Source organism: Lactuca serriola, chromosome 2 (genome assembly GCF_051521515.1).
Source record: "Lactuca serriola cultivar US96UC23 chromosome 2, Lser_US96UC23_V15, whole genome shotgun sequence".
NCBI lineage: Eukaryota > Viridiplantae > Streptophyta > Magnoliopsida > Asterales > Asteraceae > Lactuca > Lactuca serriola.
The window spans coordinates 164572501-164584575 of NC_136409.1; positions in this window are offsets into that span (position 1 = coordinate 164572501).

Sequence of the window (12075 nt, forward strand, 5' to 3'; positions counted from 1 at the left end):
TTAGGATGGTGATATACTTAGTGACCTGGTTAGGTCGGTATCATGGTATATAGGATGATGCTATGTTAGTGACCGGTTAGGTCTGTATCCTGGTTATAGGATGTTGCTATGATTAGTGATCGGTTTGACTATTATATATGCTAGCATATGATATTTATGTGCACATGATTGTTTGATAGGGGGTTGGGTTGAGGCGGTCCTGCTTTGTGTTGAAGGCCAACATTGTTGGGTTTTGAGCATTCTAACACTCCTAAGTGTACATGCAACCCTAAATACCTTGGATCTATGTTTTCTCTATTATACATGCAAATAAGAACTTCCAAGGTATTATCCTAATCTAGCATACAAAAACAATGAATGTAACAAGATAGAATACATACCTCTTTGATGTAGAAAGTCTTCATGAAGCTTGAGTGCCTAGTGCCCCAAGTGTGACACCTCAAATGGTTCACACAACACCAAATACACTTGGAATAACTTGAGAGAATTCTACACTTCATGTAAATCGGCTAGCCCTCTCTAGTACACACTCTAGTGGCCGATTTTGTCAAGAATAAGATCTTTATATAGTGTTACAATTAGGGTAAACCCTAATTGTCATGACTTTCCATTTCCTTGGATCCATGGGTTCAAATACACCATGGAGCATCCATGGACCATCCTATGGGTTTTAGCCCAACTTGATTATCCATGGAGCATTAGCCCACTATACAAGTATGGATGATTTACACAATCAACCCATATATTTAATTAGTCTTCTTTTGATCACTTAATTAATCCTAGATTAATTCTTGATCAATACTAATTAAATAAACTTATTATTCTTATTATTAATATACTAGAACTTATAATATATTAATAACCATAAGTGTCTTATTTCTCTCATTATAGTCTATCCAAGTGCATGATGCCATGCAACCCAAATGGACCATGCCGGGTCGGGTCAAGTCTTACCAATTATAGTTATGGACTTAGACATTAATCCAATAGTCTCCCACTTGGATAAGTCTAAAACTAATATTGCATATGACTTCAGGAACCGACTGGCAATCGTAGCTCTCAAAAGCTTATGTCGAACTCTGACCTTGTCGATGAACTTTGACCTTTGTCAATGACTTGTCCATTAGATAGGGGATCATATATTCCTCCATTCTAGATATCATATGGACTGAGACATGGATTATAATCATTCTCTCTGTCCATTTGTTGTTTCCCGATTTCCGATTTATGACGACTCACTAATTGAACAAATCAAATCAGTCCTGGCCCGGCCGAGCACTTCTATTTGTCATCATCAAATCATTGAGGGGCCCACAAATATCGCTTTTATCCCGAAGGTAAAAGGAATGGATAAACTTCGACTCATATGGCTTGTTCTACTACTTGTTGAATCATACACAAAGACACGTTTTATAGCACCGAGTTACCAAATGCGTTTTCGTGCAATCAATGTACAACCAACTCATAGTAACAACTCATATCTCTAGGTTTGAAGAATATAAGATATTCTCGTCTCATGATCACTCGTGATAAAATCCATGAAGTGATTCCAATGAGCATGGGTTGAATCCAATACTCATAACTTATGAGCACTCATGAGTGTTGTAGCCCTTTGTCCAACACCTTAGACCTCTACAAGCTAACCCATGACAGTCTTAATTTATATCTACTTCCAACATATGACCGACTGTGGATGGTTTGAATAACTTAGTCATTCCAGATGAATAACCTAGTTTATTATGGAAGTCAAAACATGCAAAGTGAAACACAATAATAATTGAATCCAATATGGTATCAAAACCTATGAACATAAATAAAACACCTTTTATTTATCACCATATGATTACACATTATTCATTGTATACTGTTTCAGCTATCAACTTTATTCTTTAATTTAAAACAATAGTTGTCCCATGCTCCAAGCACGTACACTATGTTTTTCTAAACACTAGTCATGCCACACACCAAGTATGCATACTATGTTTGTCTATGATCTTTACTTTGTGAACTAGATCAATTGAACATAACTCCAATGATCCTATTTTCACAGTCCCAAATCCTTACTGCAAATGCAAGAATTCCAAATTCATGCCATTTACCGAAATCTGTTAGATTCTAAACTTATATGCATTGATCCTCTTGTAATGATTATGCAAAAAGTCATAAAGACTTGATAACAAACATTACAGAGTATTCCAAAGGAGATCAGCTCCTTGGAAACATCCTTCTTGCATTAAGTTTCCTAATCTTAAACATATTGAAAATTCTAACTTTGAAACATTTCCAGATTCCATTTTGACTATCACTTCTGAACAAGAGTTGCCTCCTTACAGACTATGTCAATATCGTCCTTCCAGAATTATCACTATACTTCCAACTGTCCTTGAGCACCCAATCTTTGGTAAACCTTAGATTGTCCTCGACAACTGTTTAATCCTTTTTAGTCACATCCAATTCTAGAGCTTTTCCCTTCTTAATGCCCCAGGCATTTGGAAAATTTTAGAACGGATGAATATAGCACATGTAATCAATCCTATATCCGAAGCATATGGGACACGATTCATGATGTCTCACATAAAGACTAAACCAGTCTTTTGCTATAACATTTCCATTTCTATTTGCCAAGTTCTCATAATTAAGATTATGAAAAGGGATGTCGTAATCATAATCGAATTTTAGAACACAAATAATGTACCCATATACAAAATTTCCTTATGTTGAGCCATTCCAACATGAAATTCATATATATATATATATATATCCTTGACTAAATGATTAAAACCTCACGATCTAAGCTTATAGATTTGAGATGAAGTATAATTTCCTCTCCCTTAATTATAGCAAAACAACTTTTCCCAATTGAAACCTTTTGTTTTCTATAATTAACATTGCTAACTTGCAATACTTATCATAATTATCATGCTCCCACTAACATGATGATTATTAGCATAACACTTATGCTCCCACTAGCTTTGACATGTACTTAGAAATCAGCTGACTTTCTTACCAAAGTTCAAATTTCTGATACTAGATTGTTTTGATAAGACTTTATCAAAATCATACACCTTCCCTTAGATAGCACACTTGTGTGTCTAAACAATTATGAAGAGGGATGCCGTAATCATAATGGTTAGACCTTTTTGCCACTTCTCACAAGTCCAGGTTAGTGTGCCGGTAAACCACACACGCTCCACTAACGACTTTGAGAATGCAAATATCACAATTGCTATCTAGCTAAAATCTACTTAGTGAAAGTGTTTCCTCACCATCATTTTCATGAATCGAGAGAAACCTTATGACACTTAGATTTAATGGTGTATGTGTTCTTATCCATGTGAATTGTCAAAACCATAGTCACAGGACAAGGATAATGACAAATCCAAACTCATATGGACTGAACTCAATCTTAACTTCTTGCCACCTGGCAACTCAAGGGCCTGCCATTGCTTCCAAGTTGTTGTGCAACACATTGAGAACTCTAAGAAATCATATGCAAAGCCAACTTTAACTAGAATAGGCACAGAATATGTCAACACGATAGGTTATAAACCTCAAGTCGTGTGCTAGTGAAGAACTTCAGGTTTTATTCTTGATTAGTTCTTGAGACTTTCAAGACCTTTAAGACTCCCACTGTCCTCTTGACATATAAGACTCCCTTGTCAAACATCCAAGAGATAGTGCGGATTATAATCAAGACAAACACTTCACACAATTGGCCTTAGTTGGTCTTTGTTTTATCCAAAACATCACAACTTACCAATTTCAAATGTATAAGAGTAGAAAACTTTTACTCTTACATTTAACAAGTGTTTTAAACCTTCTTTAAGACATGTCACTCAAGTTACAATCTTGGAGTATGACTCTAAGAATTGTTTTTTGGAACGAAGTATGAATCATCTTCTTGATTTAACCACTTAAACAATTCATAGTTCCTCTTCTTAGCTATAAGAAAGCACTTAGAGGATGAATTGTGATAAGGTCTCTAAATCATTAAGATGATCATAAAAACTGATACGAAAGTACTCTCCCATCTTTTCAGATTTGAGAAACTTCTATCCTTCTGCCTAATTTGATTCTTCTTATTCGCTCTGCCTTACATTGGAACCTTTTTCCAATGTCTCAGAGTTACACTTAAGCTTGTAAGTATAATCATATTTACTAAGCTTTAGTAAACTATGACGAATAGTCTTATCGATATTTTGTGGTGGACTTAATCAGTGCACAAGAATGTGTACTCGATCCCTTAGTCCTTTACTTGACTCACACATCCATGTGAACGAGTAATTAGTCTTAATTTTTCCAATACTTGAAAGTTCTCATTCATCATGCTATACAACTTGCATGATTCCAAGTTCCCATCCAATTGAAACTTGGGTGATGAGAATCTTTCCTTATTTGGTAAATTTAGACATTACCACAAATGAAAGAATCAATTTCATACTTCCACTCTTTCTATTAATGGAATCTTATAAGCAACAATTTTTCCTCAAATGCCATTGTAAGGATATTTTAAGATAAATAAAATCAAAAACTTCCTTTTATTTTAAAACTTTGCGGAAAAACTAATCCTTACAATCCATATGAAAACTTGTTGTTATCTATTCCTAAGCAAAAATATCATAACTCCTAAGAAGTAGCTCAAGAATCCAATCTTCAAACTACGCGATAGAAATCCATCTACGCGATCAGATTCAACATATTCTTTCTTTAAGTTTCTCTACTTTTCTTTGATTCTTAAAACATCAACATGTGACCCAGTCACATCATGTATCAAGAATCTCAGAATAGAAACTTAGCAGAGTTAGATAGTGGACTTTACCTAAAGTAGAGTCAAACTTATTGACTTTAACATCCTTAGGTAAATTTGGCAGCTTCGCAACCAATGCCCCTTTCTTTGGCAATATAAACATATGGAACCTTTGATAATGGTACACAGGACTATCACAGACTTAGCTTTTCTCTTTACCATTTGGTCAACCGAGTTGACTATGGCCGATCCCTTTCCATTAGGAAGAGAGAGCTTTACTAGATATCCAATGTCATCATTGTCGATGTCCATAATGTTTTAGGAAGTTGATCTTATCAAATATATAAGATCATTAAGGGTCTTGTCATAGTCTGTTTCATAGGTGTTCCAAAAGAACTCACTATGTGACTTAGAAAGTAGTTGAACCACCAATTTTCTCAAGACTTTGACACCCAACTCTCCCGGCTTGTCAATATGTGACTACATCTCCAAGATGTGATCATACCTAGACCTTTCCTTGCCAATAGGGCTTGAGTGACCTTAAACTTTTCAAGAACTTGTGGGTTAGGGAGAATAATTGGAGGAGGTGAAAGAAGTATGATTTCCATGGGACAACATCTTCATTTAGGAAAGCTTGTTTCAAGAGATTTGGGAAGATCATAAATGTCTAAACCAGACATCTTTTGGGAGATATTCAAGATAGTTGATCTTAAGTCCTTAATATGACACCCAATATGAAATATTAAGGCTAGGACCCAACAAACTATTTTATAACTTAGAAGAGGTATGCCGTAATCCAAGCTATAAAATATTTGAAGGTAGGTGAATGACGATTCACCAATTTCCACCAAGATAAATGAAATGTATTATTAGGTTTTAATTGGTTTTGAAACTCCTAGATCTTTTGAGATTCATTGAATTGTTCAATGGCATGTTTCAATCTCGAGTGTGCCCTTCAGGTTTTGTGACTGGGATGCCGAGGATCACAAAACAAGGTGTGAAGTAACCATGCAAATTACTTGGTACCCTTAAGTGTTTACCCCTCAATCGATGTGCCGGTTAACCACACACGCTCCATCGATACTATGATAAACATTAAGTTACCCTTTGCCTACCTTGTTAAATACGAGTTAGTGTGCCGGTTAACCACACACGCTCCATTAACCGACTTAAACAAAGTGCAAAGTGTAATTTCATGGATTAGCACCTTATTCACATTTTTCCTAAGTAACTAAGATTAGGTATTATTAAGAGTTTAGTTACTTAGTATTTATCATTAATACTTTTAACGAAGGGAGAATTCTAGTCCTATCAAACCTGTTCGGCTAACGACCCTCCACCAGTCAAGCAAGCGGTGGGTGAGAGTGGACACCCATTAAGTTGCCATTTTATAGGCAACAACCTTATACCCACCTTATAGACTGGCTTCGTGAATGAGGCGTACTAGCGGTAAGACTGACTTTACTCTTATACATATATATATTATTAACTTATAATATTATAAAGTATAAGGGTTGAATTTTAACTTTTAAAATTCTAAGGGCTAACTTGGAATTAAAGTATTCATAAGAGAAAACTTTACAAATTCCAAAACTTGAGGGCAAGTTTTGAAACTATTCAAAACTAATTAATTCCATAACTTATGTGTTTAAAGTAGTTTTAATCCAAAAACTCTTCAAGTTCCATAACTTGAGGACAAGTTATGGAAGACTTTAAACTAATAAAAGAATTAACTTTTCTTTATTTTATAACTTATGGAATTAATTAAGGTTACACTTTATTTATTTATTTATTATTTAATGAAGAGACTCTTGGTCCTCCATAACTTGAGGACAAGTTATGGAGTCATAAACCATTTAATTAGAACTAGACTCTTCATTTTTGTAACCTTTGCCAACTTTTATGAGTTTTATGAAACTTAAATGTGACTTTTCATATAACTTGAGGACAAGTTACAAAAACATATTTTAGAATCAACTCTTAGATTAATTTGGATTGAAAACAACTATTTCACTCAACTTTTCTATTAATCTAAGCAACTCATAATAACAAGATAATTCAAATCAAACTTTTTCATGTAATTAGTCTAAACCATAAACTAATACAAAACATGAATCTATTGACAATTATCTTTGAAATTGGATTAGCATGAACATTACCACATCAAAAACAAGCTTATAAGTCCAAAAACATCTTAGGGTAATGTTCCTAGTCCAATTCTAGCCAAAAAAGTCGAATTTATGCTGTCTGGGGGTCCAACTCGTCGAGTGCACGAACCAACTCGGCGAGTTGGATGCATTTTGCCTTGGACTCGGCGAGTCCATTCATGGACTCGGCGAGTCTGCTGGGCAGACAGCATCAAAACTCGATTTTTCAGCTACTTTTGCAAGTATAACAAGAAAACAAACCTGTCTCTGATACCACTGTTGGGTTTTGAGCATTTTAACACTCCTAAGTGTACATGCAACCCTAAATACCTTGGATCTATGTTTTCTCTATGATACATGCAAATAAGAACTTCCAAGGTATTATCCTAATCTAACATACAAAAACAATGAATGTAACAAGATAGAATACATACCTCTTTGATGTAGAAAGTCTTCATGAAGCTTGAGTGCCTAGTGCCCCAAGTGTGACACCTCAAATGGTTCACACAACACCAAATACACATGGAATAACTTGAGAGAATTCTACACTTCATGTAAATCGGCTAGCCCTCTCTAGTACACACTCTAGTGACCGATTTTGTCAAGAATAAGATCTTTATATAGTGTTACAATTAGGGTAAACCCTAATTATCATGACTTTCCATTTCCTTGGATCCATGGGTTCAAATACACCATGGAGCATCCATGGACCATCCTATGGGTTTTAGCCCAACTTGATTATCCATGGATCATTATCCCACTATACAAGTATGGATGATTTACACAATCAACCCATATATTTAATTAGTCTTCTTTTGATCACTTAATTAATCCTAGATTAATTCTTGATCAATACTAATTAAATAATCTTATTATTCTTATTATTAATATACTAGAACTTATAATATATTAATAACCATAAGTGTCTTATTTCTCTCATTATAGTCTATCCAAGTGCATGATGCCATGCAACCCAAATGGACCATGCCGGGTCGGGTCAAGTCTTACCAATTATAGTTATGGACTTAGACATTAATCCAATAAACATACCCACGGCGGTCCGGATTGACTGAAGGCATTGCAAGGCGGTCCAGTCAGGCCGAAGGCCTGACGAGCGATCCGGATAGGTTGTAGGCCCTGCGAAGCGATCCAGACGTGCCGAAGACTCGGAGAGCGGTCCAGATAGGCTGAAGGCCTGCGAGGCGGTCTAGTCAGGCTGTAGGCTCATTATGCATGTTGTTTGCTTATATGTTATTGATATGTTTTATGGCATTGGTATTTTGGGGGTAACTCACTAAGCCTTCAAGCTTACATTTATCGATTATTGTTTCAGGTACTTCTGATGATCGCGGGAAGGCAAAGGCGTGATCGTGCACCTCCTTATCTTTTTATGATTTGATTATGGGATACCCTGACATGAAACCATTTTGAAAACAAATTGTAATAATTATGGGTTTCTAAATATCTTAAAAAAAGTTTTAAATTGGCATGATTTTTATGGATGTTACAAGTTGGTATCAGAGCTTTGGTTTGAGTCAATTGGAGGAAACACTCGCATGTCTCCAGTCTCAAACTAAGGACATAAATTTTAAATGATTTTTTTCAAATGGTTTTTAAAATACTAAAGGAATATGCAAGTGTACGATCAGCCGGAGCCAATAAGTAGACCCCAAAATACCTTATGGATTATTTGGTTTTGTGATATGTTAGAACAACGTGCTAGTACTAGGCTAGGGATCTTCAGGAATTGCATGATAGAATTTCCTGATTATATGGTGCCTGATAGCCTAGGGTTTTTGCTTACATGAAATTGACATCATAATTATAGTTGCTTAGTGTATGCATCATAGTTGTACATAACTAAGATTATATAGCCTAAGAATATTTGGTTTGGCTTTACTTCCTGTTCCTTGTCTGGTTGCGAGCTTAGAGTAGGACCGGGTATTCGACTATCTATAGGATCCAGTGTTATGTATGGTTAGCATACATGAGTTCTGCAAGGTTGATGGAAGTTTCATGGTTGGGCTGTACGAGGCCGGTAGGCCAGTTATGAGATATTTAGCATTCCTCTGGGAGTGAGGATTGAGTGCTCGCCATGTTTATGTATATTGTTAGGGCATTGTGATGATACTAGAGACAAATATGGGTAGGTGTGGAAGGTAGTATGTATAACATCCGTATTCCTAGGTATATTATTTGCTTATTTTTTTGAGGTTTATTGAGCAACTCGACGAGTTGGTGCTACAACTCGCCGAGTAGAGTCGAGTGTGGCCACATGGGATTAATGATCTACTCGACGAGTCCAAGAGTCGACTCGCCGAGTAGGCGCTGTGAGAGGAAACCCTTAATCCCCAGGTTTGGGGCCTATATAAGGACACTTATAGCCTCATTTTCGGTTTGACAACCCGGAAAATTTTTACTTTAAGAAGCTCAGTCTGTCAACTCAACTAAGTGTCAGACTCATTGGTAATGAGTTCTAGCATTGTTAAAGGTCATTCTAAGGAGATTGAGCCTAGTACACTTAAGGAATAAGTGTTAGGAAGTACCTGCTAGAGACACTGTTGAACTAATCTAGCCTTAAACTCATCAAAAAGAGTTCACGGCCTCAAGCACTTGAGTTTACGGCCGTAAACTCAAGGAGGGCCGTAAACTCCCCTATATAGACTCATATTCTTCAACTTTCTTCATTAGTTCATTTCCACCTCAAGAACACTTCCAAATCCTCTCAAGTATCATCGAGTTCATCATCTTAGATCATCAAAATCGTAAGTGTTCTTTCCTTGATTTTTTGCTACACTTCATCTCCTAGTTACACTCTTTGATTTCATCCATGAAAATCATGTTTTCATAGATCTTCAAGTTTCACCAAGAACACCAAGAACACACACTAATGTTCTTGGTGAAAATCGGCCATTTCAAGCTTCTATATCGTAAGTCCTCCTCCCTATACTTGAATTCTAGTTAAGACTCATGCTTAGAACCTTGAAAACATCAAGAATGCAAGACCAAAAGGAGTTTACGGCCAAGCCATCTCCCATGGCCGTAAATCCCTATAAAGGTGCCATTTGAGCCTTAAACTCTTCCAAACAAGCAAGCCTTTGACCTAGAACCATTCCTTGATGTGTTTAGGACCTTAAACAACACTTAATTCATAATGTCCATGAGTTTACGGCTGTAAGCTCCTTGCTTGGCCGTAAGCTCATCAAGAGCCTCCTTGGGTTTGGTCTTTCTCATCCTTGTGTAGAGCAAAAGACCCTCAAGCTTCCCTAGCCTTCAAGCACCCTCATATACATCTTTGACCATGAGTTTACGGCTGTACACTCCTTTGGTCCGTAAACCCATGGTAGTAAACTCATGTAAGAGTCATTCCACCTTCCTTAGTCCAATCACATGTGATTCCAACACTTGGTCAACGTGTTTCCTAGTCCCAGAAGGTGTTTCCTTTCATATAGTTGCTTATAAACACTATATTCATGCCAATATATATGTCATTTAGGACTTATTGTTTCTCAGGACTTCATTCGTGGAACTTCTCATCCTTACACACGTATTCGTTGAATCACCCATATCAGGTGATTTCATACCCCGTAATGAGTCTTTTAATTGTTTTGAATGCTTTTAAGGGGGGGGGGGGGTGGAGGGAATACAAGTTGGACACAATGATAATTGTGTAATTGTTTGTTATAAACATCTTTCAAAATGTTGCTTATGTCTTCTATAAGTGGTCAAAACATTTCAAAAACTATTTTACAGTTATGTTGCTTTATAGTTTAACAAAACTCCGTTTTTAAAGTACAAGCATAACTCGGTAGTAAAATGAGTCTTTTCAATAACAGTTCAAATAGAATACTAGTAAACTATAATGGGTAAAGTTTAGGGGTTCAGATCATACTAGATACAATACACGATAACAGAAAGAACATACTAAGATACTATAACGAGAGAAGATACTAAGATACTAAAACAGAACGAACACACTAATTTGCTATAGCATGGAACACTTACAGGATCTAATTATACCAATGAATCACTAACGCATTGTTCTAAACAAAAGGTGATAGTTATCTTAGGTATACATGATCATATAATTTTAATGTGGATGTTCACGGCTTGCAATTGATTGCAAAGGTCGCGTTTGGTTCCCAGAATCTTTTGACAGGGAGAGAGTTTAGTATGGTATCTAGCCATCACATTATACCTTAATAATCACTTTAAGGCAATTAGTACAACAGTAGTTACTATATACAATACTACAATACTTACATTTTACAAACGGCAAACAGAACAGTCCGGTCTAGTACATTCAGTAGAAAGGGACCATAATGCTAACTTTATGATTCCTTAATGTATAAATCAAGGGATATATATATATATATATATATATATATATATATATATATATATATATATATATATAAATAGGATTCGATAGGTAATAGGATGTGTGCTCTCTACTTTATTTAACGTTCCTTGTTTGGTTGTGGGCTCAGAGCAAATTCACCCAGCCTATTATCTATTCGATCTTAGTTATGTATATGTTCCGTATACATTAAGTCATCATAAGGGGTACCAGGTATGGGTCAATTCATAAGACACTAATTCAATGCACATTTTTCTAGTACAATGCATACTTTTCAAACAGAACTTTTGGCACTCAAAGCTAGAAACTTACCCGTAAAGGGTTTAATACATTTTTATTAAACCAATATAAACTTAATGGAATTTAGGTGATTAACTCTATAATACCTTAGTTTATACATCATGGTTATATATCATTAATACCCAACATGTAGTTGGATGTGTGCTTTTTTCCTTACTTCATGTTCCTTATTTGGTTGTGGGCTTAGGGCAGATTCACCCAATTAACTATCCATTCGATATTAGATTATATATAGCCAGTATAAACTAAGTGATTATAGAAGTAATCCCTGTGGTCACTATTTTATTATAAGAAATAAGGGTTTTCTTAAAGAATCTTTTCATAAAATATAAAGGAAATATTACAATTAACTCCATGAGTAACAAGTGAATACACCAGGGTTATATATAACGAGGACCTAACAAACAGTGGGATGTGTGTTGTCCGCCTTACCTCCTGTTTCTTGTTTGGTAGTGGACTTAAGGCAGATGCGCACAATCAATTGTTTGTTTACTCTGATTTTTATTTAACTTGTATTTACT